We start from the raw sequence: 15,691 nt of genomic DNA, 5'->3' as shown, positions 1-15,691 counted from the left end.
AGCGTGCACCTCAATAAGTAAGTCATCGGGCAGACACGGAGTCTGCCACTTTATTATTTTAGTTTCATTATTTTTGGTGGTATCCTTAGTCTGTACGTTTCGGGGGATTGTGGTAGACTGCGCAATCGGTCTGCTACGTCCTCACGAGTTTAACGTTTAATGTACACCGGGTAGGGGATCCACTGAAGACTAGTGAGGCTAAGTTTAGTTTTGTTGGATTGGTAAGTAGGGGTTGGGGTGTAGCAGTGAATCTCCCAGTTTTCTGGTACTTGCTTGTTTTTCGCTTTAGTGATTTGATAGTGCACTGTATAAAGTAGTGTTTAAACAGGATGAGATTAGGTTTAGACTTTTGTTGGCTGCAGTGATTTTTGGGGTTTTAAGCCCATTAGTGCGTCTAACTTTTTCTCAACTTGTCAGTATAGTGGCGTGGTGGTATGTTTTTTTTTTCTCTCTCTCTTTTCCTTTTCTTCCTTTGTAGTTGTGTAGCAGCTTGTAGTATTTTGTTTTGTTTATTTTGGATTGCTATGTTAAGCATGTCTATAACTCAGGAGTTTATTGAAACCCCTTCTGTAGAGGCGTTGTGTCTGCTTCCGATAAACGCCTCAAAGACCACATTAGAACTGCTCTGCTACCAGTTTTGGTAGAGAAGAGGGTTTTGCCTCCCGTTGATATGGGAGATTCTATCCGGTTGAAAGAGCTTTCTATTCGGGAGAGAGAGTTAGACAATGAGAGAGAAGAGTTGCGTTTAAGAGTCTCCGAGAATGAGTTGGAAATGAAACGCTTAGATTTAAGAGCTAGACAAGAAAATATTGATCTCAGTCACACCGGGTCTTTTGATGTGTGTAAAAACATTAGGCTTGTACCACCGTTCATTGAGAAAGACGTGGAAAAATATTTTCCGCATTTTGAGAAAGTTGCGTCAACTTTAAATTGGCCGAAAGAAGTATGGACTCTGTTGATTCGGTCAGTTTTAACTGGTAGGGCACAAGAAGTGTATTCTTAATTTTCACTTGAGCAAAGTAAAGACTACGGTGTGGTTAAGGCAGCTATTCTTAGTTGTTACCAACTAGTTCCAGAAGCTTACAGACAGTGTTTTCGTCGATGTGAGAGAACCGAACATCAGACTTATATCGAGTTTCCTCGTGACAAAGAGGCTTTGTGTGATCGATGGTGTTCGTCAAGTGAGGTAGACAGTCAGGAAAAGTTGCGAGCTTTGATTCTTGTGGAGGAATTTAAAAACTGCTTGCCCGATGTTGTAGCTACTTACCTTAATGAACATAGTCAATTCTTTGCATGAAGCTGCTGTCTTGGCAGATGAATTTGTTTTGACCCACCGTATCTTTAAAGACAGATATAAGCCTGTAGGTTCATCTCCTAAGCTCAGTTATGCTGCGGTGCATTCTTCCAGTAGTCCAGAGCAGGCTTGTTTCTATTGTAAAAAATCTGGGCACTTGGTGGCAGACTGTCCAGTGTTGAGTAAAAAACAAGCTGCGAAAGGCTTTGGGTTGATTGAAGCGTCCCCACATTTTGTTTCGTCCTGTCCTGAATTTTCAAGTAATGTAAAGACCGGCTATGAACCTTTCCTTAGTGATGGTTTTGTGTCATTGTCTGGTGATGATAATCCCATTCCTGTACGCATTTTGCGTGTGCTGCACAATCATTCATTTTGAAAGGGATTTTGCCTTTTTCGGAAATAACGGAAAATGGCACCAGTGTATTAGTTTGTGGCTTTGAGATGGGCTTTACTGTTGTTCCACTTCACCAAATCATGTTAAAATCTTGTGTAGTCACCGGCCATGTTGCAGTTGGTGTTTGTGAATCTCTACCCATTCCTGGTGTGTCCTTTATTTTGGGCAATTATTTTGGGCAATGATTTAGCAGGTGGTAATGTGTGGAACCGAGGGAGTTCGGGAGTTCTCCCTCAAGTTGTTACTGTGCTGGGCAAGGCAGCCACTAGGGGTGTGCCAAAAAATCGATTCACAGTAGAATCTAGATTCTCATTTGCAACGATTCAGAATCGATCTGAAATGTCCAAGAATCGATTTAATAAATAAATAAAATCAGCTGGCTGTTCGCCTCCATTTTTGTAACTAGCCTATACGGGACGTCCGCACGTCACCACGCTGCCGTTTTTTGAACGTGAGCGGCAAATCACTAAAACAAAGAGGAAGCAAATATGGATGAGAGGGAGATCCAACCAGCCCCGTCTTCACTTAAAGCTAAAGTTTGGCGTCATTTCGGTTTTTACCGAATGCCTGGAAGCACTGCGCTGGACATGACACACACAGTGTGCAAGCTTTGCAAAACGAAGACCAAGTACTTCGGCAGCACAACAAATGCGCGGGCTCATATTACTAGGCATCACCCGGAGCTCAGCGACACGGAGCAGAGTCAGCCGCCAGCTGCAGACCAACGCACACTGCAGTGCTTCACGAAACTCCCTGCCAACTCCGAGAGGGCAAAAAAAATAACTCGGTCTATCGCCTGCTTCATCGCCAAAGACCTAAGGCCTTACAGTGTGGTGGAGAACGAGGGGTTCGTCTGCATGTTACAGACAGCGGAGCCGAGGTACGCCATACCGTCCCGCAAGTTTTTCACGGAGACAGCTGTGCCACAGCTTTACAATGAGACTAAAAGAAAGGTCGCCAGTGCCCTAACCGAAACGACCAGAGTGGCACTAACATGTGATGCATGGACATCAAGAGCAACCAAGTCTTTTGTGACATTCACCGCTCACTACATAACTGATACGTGGGTGCTCGAATCCCGTGTTTTGCAAACTCGCGTGATGCACGAGAGCCATACAGCTGTAAATGTCAATGCCATGTTTCACTCCGTTGCTAATGAATGGGAGCTGACGGTCTCGGATCTGGTGATTGTGACTGATAATGCTGCCAACATGCTCGCCGCTGCACAGATTGACAACTTGGCACACATTACATGTTTTGCCCATACTCTCAACCTGGCTGCACAACGAGCTCTGAAGCTCACCACGGTGTCACGACTGCTTGGGAGGATCAGGCGAATTACTGGTTTCTTCCACCGCAGCGACATTGCAAATCATTAACTGCTGGAAAAGCAGAAACTTCTGCAGTTACCGGTGCACAAACTGAAAACGGATGTCGCTACACTCTGGAACAGTGCGCTGGACATGATAGAACGATTCCTAGAGCAGCAGCCTACTATTTGTGCTGCGCTGCTCTCCCCCCAGGTGAGAAAATCTGGAAGTGACATCTGCACACTCAGCGACACCGACATCTCCGCTGCTGAGGAAATAGCATCGGCGCTGAAACCAATGAAAGATGCAACCCACATAATGTCAGAGGATTCTACGCCCACACTCTGTTATTGCTCCTTTGCATGCTCAATTGCTGCACGACACGAAGGCAGCTGGCGTTGCTGCTGCTGACACACCAGTTATTCGGGAAATCAAACTGGCAATCCACGATGATCTGGCGAAAAGATACAGTTCTGCACGGGATAAGCGCATGCTGTACTCTGCTTCCTTTTTGGACCCCCGATTCAAGGCCCTGCCTTTCCTCACTGAGGAGGACCAGCTGGAAATCCATGCCAATGTAGTTGCAGAGGCTGCAGCACTTGAGGTAAATTATCTGTTCTTGAGTAATATATATTTTCTAAAATGTGTAACAAATTTATGCTTGCTGAAAATGGATGTAGGTCAAAGTTAAATGATGCCATCTCATCTTGCAGGTTTTATATATGCCTTTTTAATTTTAGTTAACCATAAAATGAGGGACTTGTGTGACTATTTTGTACATAATTGATTATGATTGTTGAATTGTTTCTGAAGAGACAATTTAACTCAGAAGAGGCTGAGGTTGAGTCTGAGACACCACAGCAAGAAGAAGGCCCTGCTCCAAAAAGAAAGCCCTCTGCACTGGTCACGCTATTGGGCAAGACATTTACTGAGGTTAGTGTTGTCCGAAGATCTGCTAGCCCCAGAGCTGAAGTGGAACTGAAGAAGTATCTTGAAGCCCCTCCCCTGTCTCTGTCAGAAAACCCGCTCAGCTGGTGGAGGACCCTTCAGACAGCTTTTCCTCTCTTAGCTGGACTGGCTAAGCGATACTTGTGTATCCCTGGCACTAGCGTTGCAGCTGAGAGAGTTTTCTCCACCGCTGGAGATATAGTGACAGCACAGCGAAGCAGTCTCACTCCTGCACATGTTGATCAGCTTATTTTCCTGCAAAAGAACCTGAATGTTGCATCTGCAAATGGACAGTAACCTCAGACACAGTTCATGTACAGTTTTTTTTCATGATTTGTTGAAAATCATATAATCAGTTCTATTGTTGCAAGAGACACTGTCATGAATATTTCAGAGACAGGTAGCTTAGGGGTACTATTTTTCATTTTGAAAGAAGCACTTTATTTTCATAACTTGAAACTGACTGAGAAATATAGATGTTTTTTCTGTCTTCACCAGTTGTGTTCTACATGATATTTGTGGTAAACTGCAACTTTCCTGGGAAATGCATCTATTTTCAACCATTTTGTATTATGAAGATGCACTTTATTTTTGTTCCAACTTATTTTATAGCTAGCTAGCTACTAATGAGTGGCAACTGAGAACCAGACAATGTTTTTGATAAAAGGCACTTCCCTGAGAATTGAACTTAATAAATGTGAAAAAGGCACTTTAATGTCTCCGTTTGTCATTCTGTATAGCAAAGCAGATGAGAGTAGATCATGATCAGAAACCCGATTAGAAATCATTATGGATAAAATCAAATCGTTTTGAATCGAAAATCTTTTTGAATCGAAAATCGATTTTGAATCGAATCGTGGCCTCAAGAATCGGAATCGAATTGAATCGTGAGATGGTAAAAGATTCCCACCCCTAGCAGCCACCCATGAGTGTGTAGAAAAATCTAGATGTTTTTGTGCATTTACTCGTGCTATGTCGAGGAAAGGAGGCCGCTCCTTTTCTCCTGTTGAATATGAACTGTCTGATTCTTTCTTTGTGAATCTTGAGTCTGAAAAATCTCCAGAGTCAATAGAGAGCGTATCCGTCACTGATCTAATTGGGTCTGATAAGAATATGAATGAAATTATGTCCGCATGCTTATCCCGCACAAAATTGATTGCTGCTCAAAAGGCAGATGTGTCACTAGTCCCGCTATTCCGCTCTCCCTCATCTGATATTAACATTGACGAAGAACCACAATGTTTTTTCTTTCAGGCGGTGTTCTAATGAGGAAGTGGAGGCCTTACAATATTCCAGACCATGGTAACTCTGTTCATCAGATTGTGATGCCTGTTGAATACAGAGATAACATTTTGAGTGTAGCTCATGACTTTGTAGCTGGTCATATGGGGGTGGCCAAAACATTGAACCGTGTTAGTCAACACTTTTATTGGCCGAGGTTGAAGCGGGATGTAGTTAGTTTCTGTAAAACCTGTAAGGTCTGTCAGATGGTTGGTAAACCCAACCAGAAAATCCCTCCTGCTCCTTTGTATCCCATTCCCGTGGTGGCCCCGCCATTTGATCATGTCATTGTTGATATTGTTGGTCCACTTCTACGCTCTACGAGTGGATATCAATATCTTTTAACAATGATGTGTGCAGCTACTCGTTTTCCGGAGGGTATCCCTCTGCGAGGAATTTCTGCCAAAGTGGTGTTAAAGGAGTTGCTAAAATTTTTCTCTGTGTTTGGTCTGCCAAAAATCATCAAGACAGATCAGGGATCGAATTTCATGTCTCGTGTGTTCACCCGTGTTTTGAAACCGCTTAGAATACAACATAACGTTTCCAGTGCCTATCATCCTGAAAGTCAGGGAGCACTGGAACGTTATCATCAAACGCTGAAGGGTATGTTGCGTGCATATTGCCTTGAGACTGGTAAGGATTAGGCAGATGCAATTCCCTGGCTACTGTTCGCCTGTAGAGAGGTGAGACAGAGTCACTTGGTTTTAGTCCTGCTGATCTTGTTTTTGCACACACTCCGCGAGGTCCGTTGGCTGTATTGAAAGATCAGTTTTTCAGTGAATTCCCTGCAAAAGACATCTTGAGTTATGTGTCAAATTTTCGTTCTCGTTTACACAGAGCCCGTGAGTTAGCTCATGAAAATCTTGAGAGAGCACAAGACAAGATGAAAATTTGGTATGACCGCAAAACCACAGATCGGCACTTTGAGGTGGGCAATAAAGTACTTGTGTTACTTCCCATCCCTGGATCTGCTCTACAAGCCCGTTTTAGTGGCCCATATGTGGTAGTGCATAAAGTTTCTGACCGCGATTATGTAATCGCCACTCCAGACCGAAGGCAGCAGAAGCGCCTTTGTCACATTAATATGTTGAAGCCTTATTTTGAGCGCGCTTCTCCTTCCGCTTGCCTGGGTTCATTTCCAGCTGAGCTGGAGTCGGTTTCGTCGAGGTCGACTAGTGATAAATCTGTGCTGTTGTCTGTTGTGGTGGAAGAGAGTGATGAAACTGAAAATAATCCATCTCGTGCTCTAATTGAGGGTCGTCTTAATAATACTGAAATGCTCTCAATTTTAGCTGATCACCTCACAGACTCTGAGAAGGTTGACATTTTGGACGTTGTCCATCAATTTCCAGAGTTGTTTAGTGATGTCCCAAAACAAACTCATGTCATCGAGCACGACCTTGATGTTAGAACAACAAAACCGATAAAACAACATCCATACAGGGTAAATCCTTTGAAACGTGCTGTGTTAAAGAAGGAAGTACAGTACATGCTTTTAAATAACATTGCAGAACCTAGTATGAGTGCATGGAGTTCTCCATGTCTTTTGGTGGCAAAACCTGATGGTACGTTTCGGTTTTGTACTGATTATCGGCGTGTTAACGCAGTTACTAGACCTGACTGTTATCCGTTGCCCAGGTTGGATGATTGTATTGATCAGGTGGGTTCTGCAGGTTTTGTTAGTAAGTTTGACTTGCTGAAAGGCTATTGGCAGATTCCCCTCACAAGTCGTGCAAGAGAAATTTCTGCATTCGTTACCCCAGATGTCTTCCTGAATTACCACGTTATGGCTTTTGGAATGCGTAATGCTCCCGCAACGTTCCAGCGATTGATAAATACAGTGTTGTCTGGTATGTCTGGCTGTGAGACCTATTTGGACGATGTGGTCCTTTATAGTGCGTCATGGCCAGAACATGTTCAGCAGATCCGAGAGCTATTTTGTCGACTGTCCACAGCCAATTTGACCATCAATTTGGCTAAATGCGAGATTGGCAAAGCAACAGTCACCTACTTGGGTAGAGTGGTAGGACGTGGCCATGTGTGTCCTTTGGATGCCAAAGTGTCTGCTATCTGTAGTTTTCCTCCCCCTACTGATCGTCGTGAATTACGCAGGTTCCTTGGTATGGTGGGCTACTACCGTGGTTTTTGCAGAAATTTTTCATCTGTAGTAGCTCCACTGACTAATTTACTCAGTCCAAAGGTGGTATATCAATGGTCTGACCAGTGTCGGAGCACTTTTGAAAACGCGAAGGCGTTGGCTCCTGTGTTGGCTGCACCTGACTTTGCGGCACCATTTCTTTTAATGGTTGACGCGAGTGATCAAGGTGCTGGTGCTGTCCTCCTCCAAGATGGGCTTGAAAATGTCCATCACCCCGTTTGCTACTTCTCCAAAAAGTTTTAATCAACATCAACGGCGGTACTCTACCATCGAAAAGGAAACTCTGGCCCTTGTTCTTACTGTCCAACACTTTGAAGTATATCTGGGTGCTTCAGATAGAACGACCGTTTATAGTGATCATGACACTCTGAAGTTCCTAAGCCGCATGAGAAACTCTAATCAGCGTCTGATGCGGTGGAGTTTAATCTTACAACCTTTTAACATCGAGGTTAAGCATATCCGTGGTACTGATAACGTCTTAGCAGACGCCTTATCTAGAGTACCTTAGTTCAGTATTTTTATGTTTACAGTTACTTGATAACTGCATTGTCATAACTCAAATTGTTTGCGTTTTGTAATATTACAGTATTGTTAATTTTTTTTTTTTTATTGTCACAGGCTCTGTAGTAATATCCTAACAACACCACAACTTAACATTTATTTTATTTTATTTCCTTTATTTTTCCAGGAAGTTCCCATTGAGATTAAAAGAAATCTCTTCTTCCAGGGAGTCCTGGCCAAGATGGCCACACTACAAATCACACACAAACACACAACACATATAAAACATTCCATAAAGTCAGAGCACAACATTCATCATAAATCAAGTAAAACAACAGCATGATTCAATCATTGTATACTGCAGTAAACTTTTAAATACATGCAAAGGAGGAATTGTTTCAGGAGGGACAGTAGCTTGAAATTCATTCCACAGCCATGGAGCATAGTAGGAGAAAGATGATTTACCATGCTCTGAATGTACCCTAGGTACTACTAATTTAATCCCTAGTGCTATAGTTCTTTCTGCATAAACATAGAAGACTAGTAATGTAATTTGGAAGTCTACCCATCAATGTCTTTACAATAAATTCTAACATATGGGATTTCCTTCTTTGATGTTGTCTATTATCTGACTATTAAACGTATTAACAATATCAGCCTTGTCTGTAATCAATCTTTGATTCAATTTTAAAACTTTTGGAAGATTAGTGGATGTATTTGATCCTATAAAAGATTTCGTTAATTTCCAAAATTTAGAAGGACAATTCATGTTATCATTAATCAGGTTTAAATAATACTGACTCTTCGAACTTTATATTAATTTTGTACACTTATTTCGTAATAATCTATATTGAGACCAGTCCTCCTCACCATTTGTTTTCTTTGCTTTAGACCAAGCCACGTTTCTTTGCTTAATAAGATTAGAGACGGATTCATTGAACCAAGGATTATTTCTACCTCTCACCCGAAATCTACGTAAAGGAGCATGTTTATCACAAATTTCTAGAAAGATAGATTTGAAATAATCATCAACCACATCAGGTATAATTGAAACCAACTGTAAATCACTATTATATACATCATGCAAAAAAGCCTGTACACTAAAAATTTTAAATTGACGTTTAAGATTTGAATTGAGAATTGAGATCCCCAACATGTGAGGCCTCCATCTTGAAGGTTTTTGTAGCAGGCCCCTCATCTGACCCCTTCCTGATGTTGGCTCCAGGTCTGTTAATAGCATGAGAAAAAGTAGATGTCATCACAGGCCTCTGCCCAGTCGAACACCAACACGTGGCGTGTAAGCTCACGGACACCTGATTAGTGGGCCAGTGGCGCAATGGATAACGCGTCTGACTACGGATCAGAAGATTCTAGATTCGACTCCTGGCTGGCTCGCTCTGCCTCTTTTACAATGCTGTCAGCCCTTAGCCGTTTTATTATCCCATAGTTTTTGTTACTATTATTATTGGATTGGTTGAGAAATATTAAAAATTGACAGTCCAACAATAGGCTGCTTTGTCAGTAGGATAACGGTTACCATACAATACTATGCGTCTTTTAAAATGCATTGCATGAGTACTGTCACAAGGACCTTGCTTTACGACCAGTTTGTAGTGTCTATTATACCATCGCAAGAATGGGAGGAAACTGAACCCCCTTGTGAGGCAAATGAGAGCTCCCTCTGTTGAGCCTGATGAAATTGAATTCAGTAAACAATCCCTTCGGATCATTCCCATGTTCTTAAAGGGGACGGTCACACACTAAAAGTAAAAGGGACTGCTCCAGGCAGAAGCAAGATCCCAAATGGTCTAGCGGTCAGGATTCCTGGTTTTCACCCAAGCGGCCGGGGTTCGACTCCCAGTATGGGAATATCGGGTTGTCTTTGCATCACTTAATCGAAACAACCAGCATTTATGTCTGTAGTAGTTTTAGCCAGTGGCGGAGATTCAGCAACCTGATATGTTGAGGTTCTGTCCCGAATCAGTGTGCCTTCGATAGCTCAGCTGGACGAGCGGAGGACTGTAGGTGGCAAGTTGGCAATCCTTAGGTCGCTGGTTCAACTCCGGCTCGAAGGAGTTCTTTTTCACACATAAACATTTCCTTGGCCCTGCTTCTCGACGAGGGCATCAGCGCTTGAGTTCGTAGTTCGCCATTTTACAATCACAACCGCCGGTGGTGGGCAATATCTCATTCCCTGACCGGGAATCGAACCCGGGCCGCGGCGGTGAGAGCGCCGAATCCTAACCACTAGACCACCAGGGAAGGTATGCTGATGACTTGCCCTCAAGCCTGGCTGTGGCCTCTACCAGATTTTGCAGCAAGACCACTAATACTTGTATTTTCCTCCAGGAGAGGAGACGTCACTGACCCTGGCAAACTGACAAACTGTCACAGACTCTGTAGGAATATCCTAACAACACCACAACTTCCCATGAAAACAAAGCAACCGAGATCCCCAACATGTGAGGCCTCCATCTCGAAGGATTCTAACGCAGTTTTTTGCAGACGTCTCTTACCCTGGATCCCGGTTCTTCCGCTGAGAAACTGTCACAGACTCTGAGGGAATATCCTAATAACACCACAACTTGCCATAAAAACAAAAAAATGGAGATCCCCAACATGTGAGACCTCCATCTCTAAGGTTTTTTCTAGCAGTTTTTTGCAGACGTCTCTGGCCCTGGATCCCAGTTCCCAGTTTTTCCGCTGAGAAACTGTCACAGGCTCTGGAGGAATATCCTAACAACACCACAACTTGCCATGAAAACAAAAACAATAAGATCCCCAACATGTGAGGCCTGCATCTCAAAGGTTTTTAAAGCAGTTTTTTGCAGACGTCTGTGGGCCTGGATCCCAGTTCTTCCACTGAGAAACTGTCACAGGCTCTGTAGTATTATCCTAACAACACCACAACTTAACATTTATTTTATTTTATTTCCTTTATTTTTCCAGGAAGGTCCCATTGAGATTAAAAGAAATCTCTTCTTCCAGGGAGTCCTGGCCAAGATGGCCACACTACAAATCACACACAAACACACAACACATATAAAACATTCCATAAAGTCAGAGCACAACATTCATCATAAATCAAGTAAAACAACAGCATGATTCAATCATTGTATACTGCAGTAAACTTTTAAATACATGCAAAGGAGGAATTGTTTCAGGAGGGACAGTAGCTTGAAATTCATTCCACAGCCATGGAGCATAGTAGGAGAAAGATGATTTACCATGCTCTGAATGTACCCTAGGTACTACTAATTTAATCCCATTAGATGATCTAGTGCTATAGTTCTTTCTACATAAACATAGAAGACTAGTAATGTAATTTGGAAGTCTACCCATCAATGTCTTTACAATAAATTCTAACATATGGGATTTCCTTCTTTGATATAAAGAGGACCAACCCAAATAGTTGTGCAGCAAACAATGATGAGTATGTGAACAAGTATTTGTTATAAAACGCAGTGTAGCATGATAAACGCCATCCAGCCTTTTCAATAAATATGTAGACGCATGCATGTAAACAACATCACCATAGTCTAAAATAGGTAAAATAGTACTCTGTATTATTCTCTTTCTAGGTATAAAGGAAAAACTTTTTTTTCCCGAAAAAGAAAACCCAGTCTTGGTTTAAGCCTTTTCACCAAGTAATTAATGTGAACATCAAAAGCTAACTTCTCATGGAGCCATATTCCTAAATATTTATAAGTTGGTACTCTTTCTATATGTAAACCCTCAATAGTCAGAATAGGCATAACAGTAGACATAGAACGGCTACGTGTAAAAAGAATATACTTCGTTTTATTTACATTTAAAACTAATTTTAGTTTCAACAAAGTAAGCTGAAAAGTATAAAAAGAATCCTTAAGAATTTCAATAGCCTGAGACTCAGAGGATGCAGTGGAGTAAATAATTGTATCGTCAGCATAAAAATTTAGCTTTGCGGATTGTATTCCCTGCCCCAATTCATTAATAAAAATAGAAAAAAGAAGTGGTGCCAATAAAGAACCTTGCGGGACACCCTTCCTGACTATAACCATGGATGAGGTGTAATTATCTACAGCAACACATTGAGTTCTATCCGATAAATAATTTTTAAACCAACTCACAGCCGAATTATCGAGGCCAACACTTTTAAGCCTCCGTAACAGTAAAACATGATCCACTAAGTCAAACGCTTTTGTCAAATCAAAAAATAAGGCCGCACAATGTTGTCTATTATCGAGAGCAGTAATTAAATCATTAGTGACTAATGTAGTAGCTGTTATTGTACTATGGCCCGCTCTAAATCCTGACTGAAATGCGTTCAAAATATTATGACTAAGTAGATATTCTTTCATTTGATCATTTATAATAGATTCAAAAACTTTTGCTAAAACCGGTAATTTAGAAATCGGACGATAATTATTCAAATCGGAAGGATCGCCTCCTTTTAATAAAGGCATAACCATAGCCGATTTCCAAGATGGCGGAATTACATTAGTGGATAGACTCAAATTAAAAATCGATGCAATAGGTTCGGCAATAATATCTGCTGACAATTTTTTTAAAAATGGTTCAATTTGGTCAGACCCACCTGATTTCTTACAGTCTAAATTTCGGAGTAGTTTATGAACTTGGGACGGCAATACAGGGGCAAAAGAAAATAAATCTGATTCACTATTAGTCAACTCATCAGTTCTCTGTTCATCAAGGACCAACGAATTGTCTGTTATCAAACCAGCTGAAATAAAATGACTATTAAACGTATTAACAATATCAGCCTTGTCTGTAATCAATCTTTGATTCAATTTTAAAACTTTTGGAAGATTAGTGGATGTATTTGATCCTATAAAAGATTTCGTTAATTTCCAAAATTTAGAAGGACAATTCATGTTATCATTAATCAGGTTTAAATAATACTGACTCTTCGAACTTTATATTAATTTTGTACACTTATTTCGTAATAATCTATATTGAGACCAGTCCTCATCACCATTTGTTTTCTTTGCTTTAGACCAAGCCACGTTTCTTTGCTTAATAGGATTAGAGACGGATTCATTGAACCAAGGATTATTTCTACCTCTCACCCGAAATCTATGTAAAGGAGCATGTTTATCACAAATTTCTAGAAAGATAGATTTGAAATAATCCCAAGCATCAACCACATCAGGTATAATTGAAACCAACTGTAAATCACTATTATATACATCATGCAAAAAAGCCTGTAAATTAAAATTTTTAAATTGACGTTTAAGATTTGAATTGAGAAAATTGAGATCCCCAACATGTGAGGCCTCCATCTTGAAGGTTTTTGTAGCAGGCCCCTCATCTGACCCCTTCCTGATGTTGGCTCCAGGTCTGTTAATAGCATGAGAAAAAGTAGATGTCATCACAGGCCTCTGCCCAGTCGAACACCAACACGTGGCGTGTAAGCTCACGGACACCTGATCAGTGGGCCAGTGGCGCAATGGATAACGCGTCTGACTACGGATCAGAAGATTCTAGGTTCGACTCCTGGCTGGCTCGCTCTGCCTCTTATACTATGCTGTCAGCCCTTAGCCGTTTTATTATCCCATAGTTTTTGTTATTATTATTATTGGATTGGTTGAGAAATATTAAAAATTGACAGTCCAACAATAGGCTGCTTTGTCAGTAGGATAACGGTTACCATACAATACTATGAGTCTTTTAAAATTATTATACCATCGCAAGAATGGGAGGAAACTGAACCCCTCGTGAGGCAAATGAGAGCTCCCTCTGTTGAGCCTGATGAAATTGAATTCAGTAAACAATCCCTTCGGATCATTCCCATGTTCTTAAAGGGGACGGTCACACACTAAAAGTAAAAGGGTCTGCTCCAGGCAGAAGGAAGATCCCATATGGTCTAGCGGTCGGGCTTCCTGGTTTTCACCCAGGCGGCCCGGGTTCGACTCCCGGTATGGGAAGATCGGGTTGTCTTTGCATCACTTAATTGAAACAACCAGCATGTATGACTGTAGCAGTTTTAGCCAGTGGCGGAGATTCAGCAACCTGATATGTTGAGGTTCTGTCCCCAATCAGTGTGCTCTATAGCTCAGCTGGATGAGCGGAGGACTCTAGGTGGCAAGTTGGCAATCCTTAGGTCTCTGGTTCGAAGGAGTTCTTTTTCAAACATAAACATTTCCTTGGCCCTGCTTCTCGACGAGGGCGTCAGCGCTTGAGTTCGTAGTTCGCCATTTTACAATCACGACCGCCGGTTGTGGGCAAAAGCTTCCTGGACAGTAGCTTGAAATTCATTCCACAGCCATGGAGCATAGTAGGAGAAAGATGATTTACCATGCTCTGAATGTACCCTAGGTACTACTAATTTAATCCCATTAGATGATCTAGTGCTATAGTTCTTTCTACATAAACATAGAAGACTAGTAATGTAATTTGGAAGTCTACCCATCAATGTCTTTACAATAAATTCTAACATATGGGATTTCCTTCTTTGATATAAAGAGGACCAACCCAAATAGTTGTGCAGCAAACAATGATGAGTACGTGAACAAGAATTTGTTATAAAACGCAGTGCAGCATGATAAACGCCATCCAGCCTTTTCAATAAATATGTAGACGCATGCATGTAAACAACATCACCATAGTCTAAAATAGGTAAAATAGTACTCTGTATTATTCTCTTTCTAGCTATAAAGGAAAAACATTTTTTTCCCGAAAAAGAAAACCCAGTCTTGGTTTAAGCCTTTTCACCAAGTAATTAATGTGAACATCAAAGGCTAACTTCTCATGGAGCCATATTCCTAAATATTTATAAGTTGGTACTCTTTCTATATGTAAACCCTCAATAGTCAGAATAGGCATAACAGTAGACATAGAACGGCTACATGTAAAAAGAATATACTTCGTTTTATTTACATTTAAAACTAATTTTAGTTTCAACAAAGTAAGCTGAAAAGTATAAAAAGAATCATTAAGAATTTCAATAGCCTGAGACACAGAGGATGCAGTGGAGTAAATAATTGTATCGTCAGCATAAAAATGTAGCTTTGCCGATTGTATTCCCTGCCCCAATTCATTAATAAAACTAGAAAAAAGAAGTGGTGCCAATAAAGAACCTTGCGGGACACCCTTCCTGACTATTACCATGGATGAGGTGTAATTATCTACAGCAACACATTGAGTTCTATCCGATAAATACTTTTTAAACCAACTCACAGCCGAATTATCGAGGCCAACACTTTTGAGCCTCCGTAACAGTAAAACATGATCCACTAAGTCAAACGCTTTTGTCAAATCAAAAAATAAGGCCGCACAATGTTGTCTATTATCGAGAGCAGTAATTAAATCATTAGTGACTAATGTAGTAGTTTCAAGTTTCAAGTTTGTATTTATTTATATAGCACATTTAAAAACAGCAAACAGGGCTGACCAAAGTGCTGAACAATACACAAGATAAAGAACAAAGACAAACCACACAATCATGACAGAAGCTCACAATGAATTAAAAGCTAAAGAAAAAAAATAGGTTTTAAGAGTGGATTTAAAAACAGTTACAGATTGAGCAGCTCTGATGTAAACCGGAAGGCTGTTCCACAGCCTAGGGCCAGCAACAGCAAAGGCTCTGTCCCCTCTATTCTTTAACCTAGATCTGGGGTGAAGGGGGTGGATTGGAATCCACTGCTGCTTCAATGTATATGTAATGATTGATTATAATTAAGGTATTAATCAATATTTTTCCTTCTAAATATCAAATGAGTTGAATGACTTCTCTGGAGATTTTACTTTATTTATATAAGTTACCATTGTGATTACTGAAATGTTCTTTTCATGTATTCTTTAAT

The 15,691-nt window shown here is 41.0% G+C and overlaps 5 non-coding genes across 5 annotated transcripts; 4 read left to right on the top strand and 1 right to left on the bottom strand.

Annotated features, from left to right (window-relative positions):
- The first annotated feature begins 9,208 nt into the window (after positions 1-9,208).
- Positions 9,209-9,281, top strand: trnar-acg (transfer RNA arginine (anticodon ACG)). The gene has a single exon. It is a non-coding gene; the product is annotated as a tRNA-Arg (tRNA).
- A 593-nt stretch (positions 9,282-9,874) lies between these two features.
- Positions 9,875-9,961, top strand: trnay-gua (transfer RNA tyrosine (anticodon GUA)). The gene is given in 2 exon segments: positions 9,875-9,911; positions 9,926-9,961. It is a non-coding gene; the product is annotated as a tRNA-Tyr (tRNA).
- A 115-nt stretch (positions 9,962-10,076) lies between these two features.
- trnae-cuc (transfer RNA glutamic acid (anticodon CUC)) lies at positions 10,077-10,148 on the bottom strand. Its single transcript has one exon. It is a non-coding gene; the product is annotated as a tRNA-Glu (tRNA).
- A 3,173-nt stretch (positions 10,149-13,321) lies between these two features.
- Positions 13,322-13,394, top strand: trnar-acg (transfer RNA arginine (anticodon ACG)). The gene has a single exon. It is a non-coding gene; the product is annotated as a tRNA-Arg (tRNA).
- Positions 13,395-13,741: 347 nt separating this feature from the next.
- On the top strand, positions 13,742-13,813 carry trnae-uuc (transfer RNA glutamic acid (anticodon UUC)). The gene has a single exon. It is a non-coding gene; the product is annotated as a tRNA-Glu (tRNA).
- The last annotated feature ends 1,878 nt before the right edge of the window (positions 13,814-15,691 follow it).

This window comes from Siphateles boraxobius, unplaced genomic scaffold (assembly GCF_051911475.1).
Source record: "Siphateles boraxobius isolate OS27281-9 unplaced genomic scaffold, OSU_SipBor_1 77, whole genome shotgun sequence".
In the NCBI taxonomy this organism is placed as follows: Eukaryota; Metazoa; Chordata; class Actinopteri; order Cypriniformes; family Leuciscidae; genus Siphateles; species Siphateles boraxobius.
Note: the sequence above shows the minus strand (reverse complement) of the source record. Positions and strands in the feature narration are given on the sequence as shown.